Source organism: Schistocerca gregaria, chromosome X (assembly GCF_023897955.1).
Source record: "Schistocerca gregaria isolate iqSchGreg1 chromosome X, iqSchGreg1.2, whole genome shotgun sequence".
Classification (NCBI taxonomy): domain Eukaryota; kingdom Metazoa; phylum Arthropoda; class Insecta; order Orthoptera; family Acrididae; genus Schistocerca; species Schistocerca gregaria.
This window is the reverse complement of record NC_064931.1, coordinates 137,548,256-137,567,799: the sequence shown is the minus strand read 5'-3', so window position 1 is coordinate 137,567,799 and position 19,544 is coordinate 137,548,256.

Genomic DNA, 19,544 nt, shown 5'->3' with positions numbered 1-19,544 from the left:
TAACTTGTTGACTGGATTTTGACGCTGTAAAAAGAGGACTGGCATTTCTCGTATGAAACTATTTTCAGGGGCGATGCACATATTCACTTAAATTAATTTTCCGGCGAACGCAGTACGTGCATATGCAGCACAGTAAAGTCAGGAGATGCACCCGTTAAGAGTTGCCGTATGGTGGCATCATTATACACTACTCTTTTTTTAAGACGGAGAAGGAAATGCTATCACACTGAATAGCGCTTGTCAGCATCAAGTGATATCTCGGTTGTTGCTGCCACAGTAACATCAAATGGATACTGAGGACTTAGCAGTACTACATGTGGTTCCTCTGTGAGGAGAATAACTTTGCTATGTGGCATATTTCCAGATTGATTCATCTTATTTCATAGTGGCCAAAGTCGACGAGCAGGTCAAACTTTTGAGCTACATGTGAGCTTTTATTGAAGCATGTAAAAACTCGAGATTATGGAGAAAAATTTAGATTTTTGATTGAGTTTAAATGTGAGTTTCTACAAAATTCGGAGAAATCTGTGGGTAAATGTGTGGAAGAGTGGCGGTAAATTTCACCAGCAAAGGGAGGTCGTCTAGTAAAAGCGATTACACGAAATGTACTGTTCTCCACACTTAAGCCTCATGGCGAACTCACAAAAATTATTTTGCCATTCAAACGAAACTAAACAATAAAAAACTAGCTATACTTATTAGCTAGGACAAGAAGCATTGTCGTAAACGTTTCCCGTTTCCTTCATAGCTATAATTAAATGGATAATTCTGTAATTCTCTTGTGAGACGTACCCCTAGTTGCAGGAAGTAGCAACCCGTTATCAGCAATGTATTTTCTTTGTTTAGCTATTGGCATTTTCCCATCGCCATACAGCAGTCTACCGCACGCATAAGGAAACATCTTCATATTCTATTGACATACCGGTACCTCTGGTTAGGTCGCACACTTGAACGAAAATAAGGTAGGAAACCAGCCCTGACCCTTTTAAAGAAATCATTCTACTTTTCTCTTGGGATGATTTCGAAACGCACTAGTCCAAATAGGGATGGCCAGACTGGATTTTAAAGCCCAGACCTTTATTTCTTTCAACTACTTTTTTTATTCTAAATTCACATTTGAAAACTGAGCCATACACAATATGTTTTAGAGTTTTGAAAGTCACAATTTTTTGCAAACGTTCAGTCATTTCAATAATTTAATCTTTAAAGTACGTAAGATAGACTCAGTTAATACCAACAGCCGGTTCTCGAACCCGCGAAGCAGCGGTGCTTCACCGGAATCACTGAGACAGGAATCCTTATCAGCTTTTACCGCTGCTCACGTTATCCCTTTAACTGATGATACTGTGCTCAAGTAAAACGATTTTCTGTGGTTATCGTGTCAGCACTAAGGGTCTTGGTTAGGTAGCCTTTCGGCATTCATTAGCTACGCACAGTTGGCAGTGCCTATCACCTTAGCGCGTTCTTTTGTCAGCAGATAGCACATAAAAGACAGGTTGTGCGGGAGCTGTGAGCTGCTGGGGGAAACACATTGTTTGTTGTTGGTTTGATGCTGAATGAGGGATGGCTTCCACTCATACAACGTCAGTTCACTCTTATAAAGCATATGCACGAATGTTTACAATGATTTACATAAAAATATAGATGAACTGTAGGGACTGGAAGAACATTGCTTTCAAACAAAATGCCATATTTTTGAAAAATAAATAAAAACAAATAAATTCTTCATTACATTTAGGAAACCCTATTTGCTTGAGAAAATACACTACAATAATTTTTCTCGAAATATTGCAGCAGTACCAAATACAGAGTTAAGCAAAAGGGATTTCACTAGCAATTTTTTCGGCCAACATCTTGAACTATGTAGTAAACATGATCATCGAGAGAAATTTTATGGTGTCCCAAGCCTTGTGTAAAAAAAAAAAAAAAAAAAAAAAAAAAGGGGGCTCGTGTTGCATTGTTGGCTGGGAGACCTCAAACGATGGTCTTGGGTAATTTTTCTGCAATAGTTCGTGACATGTACCTCAGGTTGACATTGGACGTGTTGTTACAAATAAATAGCACAATATTATGTATTTTCGCGGTAGAGACTATAGGACATTCACAATATTATGTTTTTTATTCATAATTATGAAGTTGTTCTACAGAGAAGCGTCGGAAGAACTCTCTAACATAAACGTCAACGTATAAATTAGACCGATCACTATAAGGTTCGCCTTCCTAGTTCAGCGGTCAGCGAGTCTGGCTGTTATGCGGAGGTCAGGGATTCGATTCCCGGTACTGTCAGGGATTTTTCCTTGTTGGGAGGACTGGAATGGTGTGCACCTGGCCTCGTGTTGCCGGCTGAGGAGCTGCTTGAGCGAACAATAGCGGCTCCAACGTGAAGAATGCCGTCAATGGCCTGGAGAGGGGTTATACGGCGTCTGGTCCGTCTCTACAGTACGTGCAGCCTCGCCTCTTTTTTATCACAATGTATATGAATGACCCCGGGGCGGAGGGAGGGGGGGGGGGGGGGGGAGAACTTCGAAAGCCCCGTGAGGCTGTTCGCGGACAACGCTGATACACACCAGTATTTAACAAAGTCGAAATTCATAAAATCATACCGAGTACAGGGGCTGTCTGTTGACCCTAAACGTACATAAAAGTAATGCAATGCGCGTAAACAGACAAAATAATCCCATTAGTGTTAGATTAGAACGTCGGAGAACGGTCACCGGAAAAAGACACAATAGTGAAAAGTCTAGATGTATGCGCCAGGTGCGATTTGACGTGTAACACGACAACATAAAACTCATTAATAGAAAGAGAGGCAGATCATGGTAGGAATCGTAAAGAACTATAATCCATCCACCAAGAGGTAGCTTTAAATTTTCCCCTTCGTCCTGTTCTTCACTACTGTTCAGTGACCAGCTAAAATTAACAGAGGAGGCAGAGAAGATTTAATGATGAGCATATCATTTCATTACAGGTTCGTTTAATCTATTTTAGAGCGTCATGGAGATGTTCAAATAATTACGGCTAAATAATCACCGCAGCAAACGCTATACGAGCGGCGCTGTTCATCAAGGAAAAGTTTACTACTAAAATTTCTTCCCATATGAGCCAGGTATCATTTCACCTTCCTCCTAAATACACCTTACGAAATGATCGTGCCTATAAAAGCAGAGAAATATGACTTCCTATTAATTTAGAATGGGTGATCAAAAAGGTTCCGTTCGAAGGCCGTACAGTCCACAATCGGTATGCCAATCAGGCAAAATGGCCATGAGCACTGAGGCAACCATCCCACCGACGCTGCGAGGTGAAGAAACCCGTTTGGGAAAAAACTGTGTCCCTCTGCGTGAAGAAGTCCGTAACTACCTGTTACACCTTTTCGTCCGACAGGTAATCGTCGATCCTTCAAGGCCTCTTTTAGGAGATCGAAGGCGTGATAATAATGTACGGAGAGATCAGGACTATAGGGTGGATGATCGAGTGTCTCCCTACTGAGTTGGAGCAACTTCTGCTTACGACATTTGCGAAAGGAGGACGTGCGTTATCAAATGGTTCAAATGGCTCTGAGCACTATGCGACTTAACTTCTGAGGTCATCAGTCGCCTAGAACTTAGAACTAATTAAACCTAACTAACCTAAGGACATCACACACATCCATGATCGAGGCAGGATTCGAATCTGCGACCGTAACGGTCGCCCGGTTCCAGACTGTAGCCCCTAGTACCGCACGGCCACTCCGGCCGACGTTCTTTATCATGAAGCAGCAGTGCCCCTTGTCGCAGTTTTCCCGGACATTTCGTCTTCACTACATACCCATTCTTCCTTTTCCGATGGATGCGACCACGGGGTCCCGGGTTCGATTCCCGTCCGGGTTGGGGATTTTATCTGCCCGGGGACAACGTGTTTGTGTTATCCTCATCATTTCATCATCATCATCATCATTCGTGGCAGTGGCTAGATTGGACTGAGTAAAAAATTGGACTGTGTAAAAATTGGAACTTTGTAAGGGCGCTGATGACCGCGCAGTTGAGCGCCTTACAAACCAAACATCGTCATCCGATGGATGTCTACGGTGTTTGTCGATCGGCAGCGAAGAAACAAATAACAGCAAGTTGATCCTGTTTGGATGCATCTAATAATAATGTCGTCTTAGTTCACGTACCCGCATTTCTACATCTGCATCTGCATACATATTACACAAGTCAACGGAAGTGCGTGGTGGAGAGTACCCTGTACCACTATTAGTGATTTCCTCTCCTGCTCCCCTCGCAAACAGAGCGAGGGAAAAACGACTATCTATATGCCTCCGTATGAGTCCTAATTTCTTGTATCTTATCTTCGTTGTCCGTACACGAAACGCATGTTGGTGGCTGTAGAATCGTTCTACAGCCGGCTTCAAATACCGGTACTTTAAATTTTCTCAATAGTACTCCTCGAAAAGAACGTCACCTTCCCTCCACAGATTCCCCTCTGAGTTCCGTAAGCATCTCCGTAATACATGCGTATCGTGTGAACCTACCGGTAATAAATCTAGCAGCCGACCTCTGAACTGTTTCGATGTCTTCCTTTAATGCGACCTGGTGCGAATTCCAAAAACTCGAACAGTACTCAAGAAAACGAAAGGGGACCCAAAAGTAACCGGAATCGTAATGCTGCACATCGTGTACTTGTAGTAGCAGGTCGCGCCGCCAGAGGGTTGTAGTAGTAGCTCTGCTGAGTCATTCTGCCACGTGGCGTCACCCAACAGTGAGAAGTATGGTTTCTTTGGCAGTTCTTTGAGTGTGCGTACAGTGCAGACGTGACGCGAGGAAGCGGCTAGTTCTTACGAACAACGTGCGGCAGTGAAGTTTTGTTTCTTGCTCGACAAGAACACAGCAGAAACTGTTGCGATGATTCAGACAGCCTACAAAGACCATGCTCTTAGTAAAACGCAAATGTACGAATGGTTTTCTCGGCTTAAAAAGGGAGAAATGGTGGTTGAAGATCAGCCCCGTTCCGTTCGACCTTCAACTGCTCGAAGCGAAGAGAACATCGACAAAATCCGTGATCTCATCAGTAGATCGACGCAGGACAATCGACCAACTCGAGAACTTGTCCAGGTTGACCTGGAGCTCAATTCAGTGCATCTTGACCATCGATTTGAGGATGCGAAGAGTGGCAGCAAAATTCGTGCCGAAGCTTCGTACCGGAGATCAAAGGGATCGTCGCGTTCAAGCCTGTCTCGAAATGAAGGTCGCTTTCAAAGATGATCCCATTTTTTCAACAAAATCATTACAGGTGATGAGTCATGGTGCTATGGGTACGATCCAGAAAACAAACAACAGTCATCACAATGGAAGTCACCTGGCTCACCTCGACCAAAAAAAGCTCGACAAGTGAAATAAAATGTGAAAAAGATATTGATCTGTTTTTTTGTTGTTTTTTTTTTTTACATCAAAAGGATCGTACACTTTGAATTTGTCCCTGAAAACCAGACAGTAAACCAACAATTCTATTTGGAAGTTATAATACGGCTTCGCAGAAGTTTGTCGCGAAAACGTTCGGCTTTGTGGGATTCTGGCGTGTGGTTCCCCCATCACGACAACGCTCCCGCGCATAAGGCTCTCAGCTTTCGCAAGGTTTTGGCCTCAACGAAGACGATTACCTTGACCCACGCGCCTATTCGCCGGATTTATCACCCTCGGACTTCTTCCTAAGCCCGAGGATGAAAAGAGACTTGAGAGGGAAGCGTTTTGCGGATGTGGAAGACGTAAAACGCAATATCATGAAAGTGCTAGCAGGTATCAAAGAGGACGAATTTAAAAGGTGCTTAGAACACTGGAATGAACGTTTGGACAAGTGTATTAATGCTAATGTAGAGTACTTCGAAGGAGATTAAGGTTGTATTTGAAAACAATAAAGTATATTCTTTCTAGAAAGAAATTCCGGTTATTTTTAGGTGCCACATCGCATGTCGCACAGGCGTCCTATACAGGATGTTACAAAAAGGTACCGCCAAACTTTCAGTAAACATTCCTCACACACAAATAAAGAAAATATGTTATGTGGGCATGTGTCCGGAAACGCTTACTTTCCATGTTAGAGCCCATTTTAGTTTCGTCCACCTACGTTTAATGGAGCACGTTACCATGATTTCATACGGGATACTCTACCTGTGCTGCTAGAAGATGTGCCTTTACACGTACGACACAACATGTGGTTCATGCACGATGGAGCTCCTGCACATTTCAGTCGAAGTGTTCGTACGCTTCTCAACAACAGATTCGGTCACCGATGGATTGGTAGAGCGGACCAATTCCATGGCCTCCACGCTCTCCTGACCTCAACCCTCTTGACTCATTTATGGGGGCATTTGAAAGCTCTTGTCTGCGCAACCCCGGTACCAAATATAGAGACTCTTCGTCCTCGTATTGTGGACGGCTGTGGTACAATACCCCATTCTCCAGGGCTGCATCAGCGCATCAGCGGTTCCATGAGACGGAAGGCGGATGCATGTATCCTCGCTAACAGAGAACATTTTGAACATTTCCTGTAACAAAGTGTTTGAAGTCACGCTGGTACGTTCTGTTGCTGTGTGTTTCCATTCCATGATTAATGTGATATGAAGGGAAGTAATAAAATGAGCTCTAACATGGAAAGTAAGCGTTTCCGGACACATGTCCGCGTAACATATTTTCTTTCTTTGTGTGTGAGGAATGTTTCCTGAAAGTTTGGCCGTACCTTTTTGTAACACCTTGTATGCAGTCCCCGTCACAGACAAACCACACTTTCCCAAAATTCTCCCAATAAACTGACGTCGACCATTCAGCTTCCCTTCCGCACGCACGTCAGGAAGAAAGACACGAATCTCACACTAGTCCCTTGACTATATGTCGGTGCTTATACACCCCCAAAGGAGTCGCGCTACGTTGCACATACCCTGTAGCAACGCCATCAAACGGAAATCTTTTGATCTCCCCTTATAGTTGAAGATGTTGAAACTCGACTGGCATAGAAATTTAGCTGCCCGGAAAACAATGCTCGGTAACTCCGGCCTTGCATATGTTCACGATATCGACTGTTAGAAAAACCGGTATCTTATGGACTCGCATGACTAATGACGTAAAATATGAATAGTAGAGTAAGAGGCTGGCGTTCTCTGCACTGAAATGTAAGCCTGACGGCGGAGAGCCGTACGTTGAGAGAAGAGACCTATTTACATTATACATTTCGCACTTTTATGAGAGTCCTGAGCCTCAGAACGTCGTCACGGACAGAAAGAAAAAGAAGGAATGACAGTGGCGAAGTCGTCGTCCTTGCGTATGGCAGGGTGTGGTAAGAAAGGCGCACAACATACGCAGTTTATATTGCGTTACCCACAGCGGTAATGCGGTACGGAGGACGCAGCTGCGGCCTCGCGCACAGCCCGCTGCTTCAGTCCGCACGTGTTAACCGGGGACTGACGCTGCTTCCACTCCCAACACGCGCATCTAATATAATATTCCTATACAGGATTTATAAAAACATCTGTCATCAACGTTAGGCATTTGCTCTTGAGATCAAAACCCTACGCCAGGCATTTAAATGTGATTTGCAGCCGGCCGAGCGGTTCTAGGCGCTACGGTCGCAGGTTCGAATCCTGCCTCGGGCATGGAAGTGTGCGCTGTCCTTAGGTTAGTTAGGTTTAAGTAGTTCTAAGTCCTATGGGACTGATGACTTCAGACGTTAAGTCGTATAGTGCTCAAAGCCATTTATTTGTGATTTGCAGAGTATCCATGTAGATGTAGATTATAAAGAGTTCGCAAGATCATGGATCCGAAAATCCTTCATTGTGGAGGTATGGAAGAAATTGCCTGTTGTGACTCGTGGCCGTTTAATTTACCTCAGATGTTTCTTTTTACGCACTTTTCTTGTTTACATTTGGTCATTGCATTTGTTTTGATCTTGCTGACTGTCATCTGTTCTGCTCTACTGCAGCTTCCATCACAACACATGACTACAGTTCAGCGTTTGCGGTAATGGATATGCACTACCTGTACAGCCCGCAGATGGGGGACGTAGCACGTAAGCGTTATGCTGACGTTGCCCCGGGCGGCAGAGAGCTTGCGCAAGACAGTTTCTGTCAGTCTAGCAATAATTGCGCGAATCTTCTGCCTTAGCTGAGTTCAAAGTGGTTCTAATGGCTCTGAGCACTACGGAACTTGATATCTGTGGTCAACAGTCCCCTAGAACTTAGAACTACTTAAACCTAACTAACTTAAGGACATCACACACATCCATACCCGAGGCAGGATTCGAACATGCGACCGTAGCGGTCGCGCGGTTCCAGACTGAAGCGCCTAGAACCGCGCGGCCACACCGGCCGGCCCTTAGCTGAGTGGTCAGCGCGGCTGATCTGGGGAACCTGGGTTCGATTCCTGACCAGTTCGGACATTTTATCCGCTCGGGGACTTGATACTGTGTTTTCCTTAACATCATTTCATCACTGTCGACACTGTCTCTGAAACTGTGCCACACAAAGAAAGACTTGCGACCGTAGCGGTCGCGCGGTTCCAGACTGAAGCGCCTAGAACCGCGCGGCCACACCGGCCGGCCCTTAGCTGAGTGGTCAGCGCGGCTGATCTGGGGAACCTGGGTTCGATTCCTGACCAGTTCGGACATTTTATCCGCTCGGGGACTTGATACTGTGTTTTCCTTAACATCATTTCATCACTGTCGACACTGTCTCTGAAACTGTGCCACACAAAGAAAGACTTGCCCTAGGATGCCGAATAGTCCCACATGGCCGGCTGGAGTAGTCGAGCGGTTCTAGGCGCTACAGTCTGGAACCGCGCGACCGCTACGGTCGCGGGTTCGAATTTCTGTCTCGGGCATGGATGTATGTGATGTCCTTAGGTGAGTTAGGATTAAGTAGTTCTAAGTTCTTGGGGACTGATGACCTCAGCAGTTAAGTCCCATAGTGCTCAGAGTCATTTGAACCATTTGAAGTCCCACATGGGTCTGCCGGCAAAAAATGCCATACCGATCATTTCATTTCAACGTATGCAAGAGACAGGCTCATTTGAAAAGTGCGTTGTCGATTGTAGGAGACAACGCGATGTACGAACACCTGATACTGAAGAACGATATTTGTATAGATATTTGTACTGCCGATGAAATAAAAACTAGCGGAATTACGAGAGTGGAAGTCGATAAATCACATGAAGATGTGGGACATTCTGCAGTAAAATCTTTTGCACCCGTGTCACTTCCAACGGGTGCAAGCGTTAAATGTGGCAGACTTTCTGCCAAGAACAACTTTTCGTCGTAGCAAGTTAGGGTAGTATGCTGCGTTTCTGCAGTTCTTATTCGCTGATGAGGCTGATTTTTCACGTGATGGGGCCTCCAGTTATCGTAACACTCACGTCTGGGCGTATGAAAATCTTCATGAAGTGTAAAAAGACAGGCATAAACAGAGGTTCAGCCGCGACATATGGGGTGGAATCATCATGATCGTCTCGTTGGCCCCTATTCGTTTCTACAACCTCGCACTGGACAAACATGAACTGCTTCATTTACTTGATGATGTATCTCTATACGTCGTCCAACAAACGTAGTTTGTACACGATACTTCTCCACTTCACTTTACACGGATAGTTTGGCGGGGTCTCGATAATCAGTTTCCGAACAGGTGGATTGGTCGAGCGGGATCGATTGCGTGACCTGCCCGATCGCCAGATTTGAATCCAGTTGATTTTTTCGTCTTTCGGTACATTTAAAATCCTTGGTGTATTCAGGTCCCGTATCCAGTGTCGATTTTCTGAGGGAGTGTATCCAAAATGGTCTCGAGCAAATACGAAACACACCAGGAGTTTTCCGTAACGTAAGACAAAGTATAGAAGGGATACTCACGGGATGCATGGAAACAGGAGGTGGCAATTTCTGTAAATGTAAATGTGCTTGGTAAATGTATTTTTTTTGTTGTTGTTGTGATTTCATATCTCTCCAACGAAGAATTTTCGGAGCCATGTTTATGCGAACTATTTGTAAGGTTTCGGTGTCAAGAATAAATCCCTCAAGTTTCTGATCCAAGTTTTGATCAACGGCGTATACAGACTGTCTTAAACCCCAGGGAGGTAAAGGTTTCATCAACGCGGAGGTTAGTTTGAAGTCTACAGCGCTTTACTAGACATGGACCAATGGAAGGTCTTCATTTGAACACACTCACCGAGACAGTTACATAGGGACGCAGGAGATGGAGGCGGAGATTATTATTTAACGTCCCGTCGAAAACGACATCATTAGAGACGGAGCACAAGCTCGTAGTAGGGAAGGTTGGGAAATAAAATCGATCGTGCCCATTCAAAGGAACCATCCCGGCGTTTGCCTGAAGAGATTTAGGAATAACACGGAAAACCTAAATCAGGACGGCCGGACGCGAGTTCGAGTTCGAACCGTCGTCCTCCCGAAAGCGAGTCCAGTGTCTTAAGTCTTAAGTCTCCATACAAAAGTGATGACAAATTTATTTTTATTTTTCAGGAAAGTGAACCAATTTAAAAGAAATGCCACTAACGGATGAAGAACGGATTGACTCTATTTGGTTGGCAGGGAGTATTATCACCCGTCATTAAGCGCATACTTTAATGCAACGCACATGACGCAGATAACACAAGACATAGCGGCAAAAGAAAAAAAAAATCAAATGTGTGTGAAATCTTATGGGACTTAACTGCTAAGGTCGTCAGTCCCTAAGCTTACACACTACTTCACCTAAATTATCCTTAGGACAAACACACCCATGCCCGAGGGAGGACTCGAACCTCCGCCGGGACCAGCCGCACAGTCCATGACTGTAGCGCCTTAGACCGCTCGACTAATCCCACGCGGCACTGTGTCAAAACGTATCGAGAAATTGAAAAGGACATGTAACGTTGGCAATGCAACCAGATCACACATGCTGGAAGCGACGAGCATGAGGACGAAAAAGGGGACCCGGCGTGTCCCTGCGCAAATGGAAATTAACCGGCGGTGCCACGTGCATTTTCCTGGCACCCACACAAGCTGAAGATGTTGCAACGTCTGACACAGGACGTTCTTGACCGTAGTGTAAAGTACACTGACTAGACACTGAACACGCACGAGAATGTTCCTGGTTTTGGTAGTTCCATCATTTTTCAAATGAGGCAAGGTTTTTATGGCAGTGGTGAAGCGAACAAACAAAATGTCAGGGTACTGGATGCATGGCAATCCGCATTGGATGTCGGACTGTAAAAAATTAAGGTTCGAACGATCTCATAGCGTGGTGCATCCCGCATCACTCGCCGGACTCCTGGCCTTTGCTACCAGCACCTGTGTTGACGCACCTTCATCTGTCGCCGTCTTTGGCCTTCGAGTTCCGTTTGCACCGACTACAGAGCCTGTCCTTTTGAATTTGCTGATACGTTTCTGCCACTGTGTCGTGGTTTATCTGTGTTTTGCGTATGCTCTCCAAGACGGATGGTACTACACCTAGTCAAGAGAATAAAGTAAATCCATTCTTTCTTCGTCAGGGGTATTTCTTTTCAATTGCTCCATTTTCTTGAAAAATAATGGTCCCTGCTTTCGCCATTAGTACTGAGACTTGCGACTGACCCTGTACAATCTAATAGTTTGACTCCGACTCACGATGCAGCTTTAACAAACAGTGCCAGAAGTTAAACAAGTGATAACTTACAGATAAAATCGTCGGACTGACCGCGCATTGTGTCCTAGACCTTTCGATGCGTAGTGTTGCACTTAATTCGTCCCCCCCCCCCCCCCCCCCCCTCTGGAAAACTAAAAGTTCTTATGCCTCGGGAATATCCTAAAAACAAAGTAAAAAAATTCATTACATTTTTCTTCCTTGCAAACTAAACGATTGTTAACTTGTCAAAGTTAAACAATTAAATTTTTGAAAATAAAATTCTGTATATTTAAAAAAATATATTCCCATTCTTGGGGACGAAAATAATCTTCCCCGTTCAATAACAGACGTTATCACTCCAGGAAAGTGGTCGGTCCATATTGAATTCCATCCTGCATTCCTCATTAATGCAAACCAAGAGATACCACTGAAAACGTTTGGTACATTTCAGCGTATTTTATGTCATAGCTTCGTTGCATGATCCAGTGCTGCTCTCAGACAACACTGACATGGAATTATTCACACCGTCTTTGCTACCAGCAGCAGAGTATTCATCACCACGTTGTACTGTAACAGCATGATAAATCAGCAACAAATCGTTCAAATGGCTCTGAGCACTATGGGACTTAACTTCTGAGGTAACCAGTCCCCTAGAACTTAGAACTACTTAAACCTAACTAACCTAAGGACATCTCACATATCCATCCCCCAGGCAGGATTCGAACCTGTGACCGTAGCAGTCGCACGGTTCCGGAGACCACCGCGGCCGGCACGGAGTAGGTGGATGAAGGGCTAATGACTTAGTATTTGTCCTATGATCCTTAAAAATTTCGGAAACACGAGGGAAGTGAGAATAAAAACATACCAAACAAGCTTCTAACAAGCATGTTTCTTGATGATTGCTAAGTCTTAAAAATCACAATACACAGTAAAATGTACGTTTGCACATCTGTTTACGTTTGCGTGACACGTTCCATACAGTGATGATCCACCATATACCTCGTTTAATGTGGGTGATCAATGTATGCAACATGTCACGCAAACGTAAACAGATGTAGAAATGTATTATGTCATAAATCATGATAGGAAATATGTTCCATATATATGCATTATGTTACAGACTAGAAGACGACAGTTATATCTGTCGAAGCCGGTTATCAAAAATAAAGAATTTAAACAATCTTTACTATAGGAAGATTAACAAGACTGCAGCAAGCGTATTCCAATTAATGCTGTGTTTCTTAACATGCTGAAAGAATTCAATAAATTTCCACGTCGTCTCCTCATAAACAACATTTATGCCTACAGAATGTCAGAACAGGCACATCACTAGATCGAAGGCTTCCTATCAGAAAAAAACTTAGTTCGTCGTTTCAATGACGAGATATCGTAAGAAGAGAGTAACGTAATGCTGTGTCCACTTCACGGAAATCTGCCAAGACCGTTATAAATGACAGAAGGCATTGCTTGTACCTCTCTGAGGCGCAGATGTGTTCGGGGAATGGACGTCGTTACAAAATCGCTACGAAATGTGAGAGTGCAGATGATCAACGCTTGGTGCAGAGACAGTTAGCTAACCCTCCACATAAATAAAAGTAATGTATTGCGCTTAGCTAAATGAAAGGCCCCTCTGCCGATAGACTACATGAACGTCGGTCAGTCGCTAGCAGCAACCGAGTATCATATCCGGAGAGATTTAAAGTGCAACGGCCAGATACTAGCTGTGTGGAAAGTGGATACAAGACATATTTGTCTGAACGATCCGAAAGTAACACAATTCATCCAAGAGGAAAACTTTTTCAAACATTTCTTGAGCATCGTTCACTTGTGGTTTCTTTGTAACTGCCATACGATTAGCAAAACATTTCCACAATCTCTAGATCTGACTCCTTTTGAGAGTTTATTAAGCTACTGTAGACAGACAAAGTTAAGTTTCAACGGAATAGCTTCAAATGGTTCAAATGGCTCTGAGCACTATGGGACTCAACTGCTGTGGTCATTAGTCCCCTAGAACTTAGAACTACTTAAACCTAACTAACCTAAGGACATCACACACATCCATGCCCGAGACAGGATTCGAATCTGTGACCGTAGCAGTCGCACGGTTCCGGACTGCGCGCCTAGAACCGCGAGACCAACGCGGCCGGCACGGAATAGGTGGATGAAGGGCTAATGACTTAGTATTTGTCCTATAATCCTTAAAAATTTCGGAAACACGAGGGAAGTGAGAATAAAAACATACCAAACAAGGTTCTAACAAGCATGTTTCTTGATGTAAAGTTAAGGGTTTATTTGTGCGAGCAAAATGGTCCAATATTAAAGTGTTACCGGCTTACGTTTCTCTGTCGCGGTGTAGTTGTTTCTAGCTAATATCTTTTTTTTTTCATTTTATAATAATTTCTTGCAAATGACACATGTAGGAGAAATACATAAGTTTTGTGAAACTATAAAATTGTTTTGGTTTAAGAACACAAGGATAATAAGGAGAACATTTGCATCGTACTTGTGGACGAATGTTGAAAGCAGTTTAGTTCTACAGGGTTAATCATTCACTTTCTATGCTAGGGCTGCGCAAACGATACCCTAGCACGAGAGGTGTAATCAACTGGACCACACAAAATCAAATCAATCCCGATAGGGCGCAGAGCTCGATACATTATCGAGTGCTGCTCGAAAAATCGCGTGACGCGAGAGTCACGCGACGAGAGAGCTAGCAATTGTAAGAAACTAAAAAGTTGCCACAAGAACAAGCTGTAGCTCTTGAATTCGACAGTTTAGTGAAAAATAGGTGGAAATGTTAATAAACCCCACCCTCGTACAAACTCCTGTTGAATTTGAATAATGTTTACAGTAAGAGGTCTCACGTCGCATTTATGGATACCGTATAAAATATTTATGGTGACTTTTTATTCAAAGCTGATAGTGCAAGGAGAAACTATTATCCTTCAAAATACTGCTCGCTTCTGAATCTAACACAATGTTTTATTTGACTATTTGAGACTGTAATAATTTTCCAAGCTAGCTGCATAAGAGCATTTCGATCCTTGTTCACATATTAGAATCATGTATAAAAAGTTACCAGTTTTTAATCAGGTCTTAAACAAGATGGTAACATTCAGGTGAAACAAGGAAGAAAATTAATTGGTACAACTCTGAAATACAGAAAGGTCTTGATCGCACAATTCTTTATTAAGCATTACGCGTTTCAAAGCTTCATCATCATACTGAACATGTGTAATGCAGTGTACAAGAAAATTAACGATAGCAAATATGTACATAAATATGCATCTAAGTACTCCAATATACAGAAATTCCAAATAGTATCGTACTTAGAGTAATATCAAATTTTAGTACAAAGCTCACGAACGCGAGCACATAGAGCACAAATCTCATCTCATGTAAGCATATTTGACAATTTCGTTGTCTTTTCGAACAAAACCAGTGCTAAAATGAGTGTGACGAATAAGCTATCAAAGAGGTAAATGAAGGCCAGTAGGTGGCGCTAGTATTAACCATAGAAGGCAAGTCAAAGAGTAACCTTTCAACTTCTAAGCATTGCGATTTAGTATATGTCACATTTAGTATGACCACTATTTCAGCATTACGATTGCCTAGGCATCAGTTTTTCGTCAGCCCATGATCCTAACTTTATATCCTCAACCACAATATGCTAAGACGTTTTTGGATGTTCTCACGCATCTACTTCAAGCTGAGTTGTACGTTTCTGTTATTAAACCTTTACGTTTTTTAATAAAAAATAAAGCAAAGAGTGTAACATTTTATTTCGAATTGTTGCCACTCATCTAGGCTTGCCGAAATGGTTATATCGTATGTCATCCATTGTTTGTTTGACTAGTGTAACGATTACAATTGGTCATACTCATGTAACATTACTTTTTGTGATGACTGAAAACTGATAACAGTTAGACAATTGTACGATCCAACACTACGTTAAAAAATTTAAGAAAATCCGTTTTATTGTATGGCAGTTCTTTCTATTTCAAGTAGTGGTCACTAATATGGGCTCACCTAACTGATTCTGTTATGTCATTTATTACATGTTCGTTTATTGTGGTATGACTACATTTGGTGATACTTATGTAACGTTTTATTCAGTGATAGCTGTAAACTTATACCTTCACAACCTTTTTTTTTTTTCTTTCAGTGGGGCGGGCTGACAGCGGCTTAGTAGCCGTTCTTCACACTGCAGAATATTTAAAAACATTATAAGACGATAATAACCAATAATAACAGGTGATAAAACTTATATTTTACACCTACATCGCTTTTTTGTTTATATTGTACCAAATCAGTTATTCGTTGCAAATGTCTTCTGTTCTGATTGTTGAATAAAGACTATCTCTGTAACGTTGTTCCGATGTTACCTAACGACGCACATTTCATGCTGTGGGTATATGAGTTTCTCTTCCATAAAAGTAACATAAATGTATTTTTGTCAAGTTGTTCACGAGGTTCTGACACGTACCTACTTGCAATGGATAGAAGGTTGTTAACGTTACTCTTTGACTTGCCTTCTGTGGTTAATGCTAGCGCCACGTACTGACCTTCATGTACTTTTTTGATAACTTAATCGCCACACTCGGTTTAGGATTGGTTTTATTCGAACAGACAACGGCCCTGTCTAGTATGCCTGCATGAGATGAACTTTGTATTGTATTCAGCCCTATGCGCTCAAATCTCGCAAGCTTTGTATTAAAATTTGATTTTAATGTAAGTACAAAACTAATTGGAATTTTTGTACATTGGAATACTTAGCTACACACTTACGTTAATTTTCTTGTACGCTTTATTCCACAGCTTCAGTGTGATGAGAAAATTCTGAAACACGTAACGCTTAATAAAGAATTGTACGATCAAGACCTTTCTGTAACAAAGTTGTGCCAAATCTGAATGGTCGCCTGCCCCTATCATGGATGTATTTATCTGTCAAGTCATGGAAAATTAATTGCAAACTGAATGCCTAATGAACGAAATAAATCATATCAAACTGATTGTAATTGCGATCGTGAGAATAAATAACAGTGACAAGACTCGTTCTGTAGTACCAACAGACGTCACTAGATCGCAGGACGAACTGAAGCTCGAGAGTCAAAATCGTGATTGTGCTCATTTATGTATTTACTGATGACTGTTTTTCCATATGACTTGCAGTCTATAACTACTCCAGTACGTGTTTCACTATTATTTTATGATTAAAATTCGTAATTTAGTAATATATGATAACACTATGACATATAAAGGAGATAGTACCACACGAAGTCGCTAGGTTGTGTGGCGATCAATATCACGAGCGAAGCCCGAGCAGTGAGGTTAACTGTTCGAACAGTTCGAATCGTGTTCTAGCACAGTGTTATTCTATACCCTCTATTGAATGTCCAGGAGGTATTGTATCGTTTGTACGTTTCTTTAATGTTGTTGCAGTTTCCAGGAACAGCAGCTGTATTCTCGTGTACTGCGGACAGGACTTATCGCGGTGTGATTTTCAGAGTCGCTGCTGCCCCAGAGTACGCCTCCCCTCCGCCCCCTCCACTTCCCGCCATTCTCCCACCCTGCTACCCTGCAGCCACGTGCTTCCCGCTGAGCCGCTACGTGCGGAACCTCCCGTACGCGTGGCTCTGTGAGAAGTCCCCACATCCCCCACAGAACTACCGCGCTGTAACTCTGCCGCTTGTTCCTAACTCATCGCGTTCCAGCGACACGGAAGTCATGCAACAGACATTTTTCCAACACAGCACTCACTTTTTACTTTAGTCTCCAAAGCGCAACCTTCCACACACATTTACGGTGATCAGGAAGAGATGCGGAAGTTCGTACATTCTTTAGTTACTTATTAATATTCCTCTTTACTTCTTTGAAAAAGCGGCTTCGTCTTTTTCCACATTAAAATTTTTACACTCTTACGAGTCTCGTTGGCGTTAATGTATTGCACCTGTTCATACACTACGTTTACATGAGGCTCCCAATACTGCCTCGTCATGTAAACACTCTAATATCGACTCTAACGCGGTTCTAGCTAGCGGACTTCTGTTTCACAATAGATTTTCCTTCCCATGTTAGCACACAACCATTTTTGATTCAACGCTTGGCTTGCTAGTTTACAAGAACTTTCGGCAAATCTGGATCAAGTGAATTTTGGGCGGTGACCAAGAAGTTGAAACATTAGACTCGGCATGAAGTAGTCAACCTCCGACATTTAATTGAAGAGAAACAGACATTGTGCTGACTAAATCAGAAACCGAAACAGTAGATTCCAGAGGCCATTTGTGTAAAGCAACTGACGAACAGAAAACCGACTTGACCTGTCTAGCAAAACCACTTTGTGAACCAGAAAAGGTTTCCGAAATCGGTTTTATTCTTCCGGAAGAAAAAAAAGTCACAGTAATACCGAAGCTAGATATTTTTTCCAGTGTTTTGATACCGCTACTTGTGCACATGAAAAATGCACTTTGTATTCCAAATGCGTCATCAACGGCAATTTTACTGAATTACCTACTTTAGAACCCGCAGTTTTCTTCTAGTAGTACAGCGACCAGCAGTGACAATGCCCAGATTTTTATAACACAAGAACAAAACCTTGTGAAAGCAAATGTAAAAAATTCAGAAAATATACCACTGGTAAATGTTTCGAAATAAAAAGCGAAATGCGTTCGGGCTAAACTACCATCGCTTTTTAGTTCCTCAAGCGAAGGACACCAAAAATGCAACGTAATCAGACGTACTTGTTGGATTTATATAATTACCCGTCGTATAGCTGCAGTTTGCGATGTTATACTGTGTTAAAATATTTAATCTTCAAAATAATATCAGTTGAGGTTTTTGAAAACGCCTACAATCGTACAAGAGTCAAATTTTTCGTTCATCTATTTTTTTTTTAAAAAAAAGCTCGTTTATTGCTTATGCAACACGTTTTACAATAGGGCAGAAGGCAGACAGGTAGTAGTGCAAATGTTTGTAAGAAATTGCTACTGGTAATGCTTTGAGAAATTGCAGGAGTTGCGTAACCAGAGATATGAAATATGCTTCTCACAACAGACGTAATCTATCTCAATATCGAACAGGTTAACATCATGTAAGAATAATTTTAAAAGTTTGTAAGAACTATATGTTTGATGCCAGATAGTTTCCTTGAAACGCTGTGTATTTTCACCACACAGAATTATTTTGATAAGTTACTGAAGATAATTATGCTTGATAACAAAATTATTTGATGATTATAAGTTAGGCCTAACCTAAAAACTCTTCACACACAACACGTGTGTATATTTAAAACTCTGATTGCAGAAGTTCGTGTAACTGTAGAGCAAGATACTAGGTGAAAAACTGTTTGACTGTGACTTTTTAAATTATTGTTATAAACTTTGGAGCAGGTGTGAAATCGAATAAAGTTAAAGTACAGTAACAGTTTTGTCGTGTCCGCTCTTTCCGAATGTCGGTAGCAGTGATACCTCTTGGAGAAGACGATTAAAGTACTGCTTCCTCCGTAAAAGCGGACTTTAAATCGGTTAGCGTTTGAAAATAATGAAAATAGTGTCGGTTGCTTTTCGCAGACAGCTGTGAACACGGCGGGCGGCGCTGCGCGCTAGCAGTTGGCCTTGCTGCGGGCAGATGGCGGGCCTGCAGTATCGGTCGCCATCAGCAGCGGCGGTCAACAACCCCTGGGATGTAGGTCAGTGATAGCGAGATTCGCGGCGCGCCTCGCCTGCTACTGCCGCCTTCGTATTTTCTCGACTAGCCGGATCGGTCTCGCCGAGCGTGTCGCCACACTTTAACGCTTACGCTTTCCATATTAAGTGATAGAGGGAACTAGCGTTGAGCGCCTAAAGCTTCGAAATTGTGGACAATAATAGCACTGGGCGCTATGAGCACCAGTTGTTTAAAACTTCAGGTGCGCGCTGCAACTGCTATACTA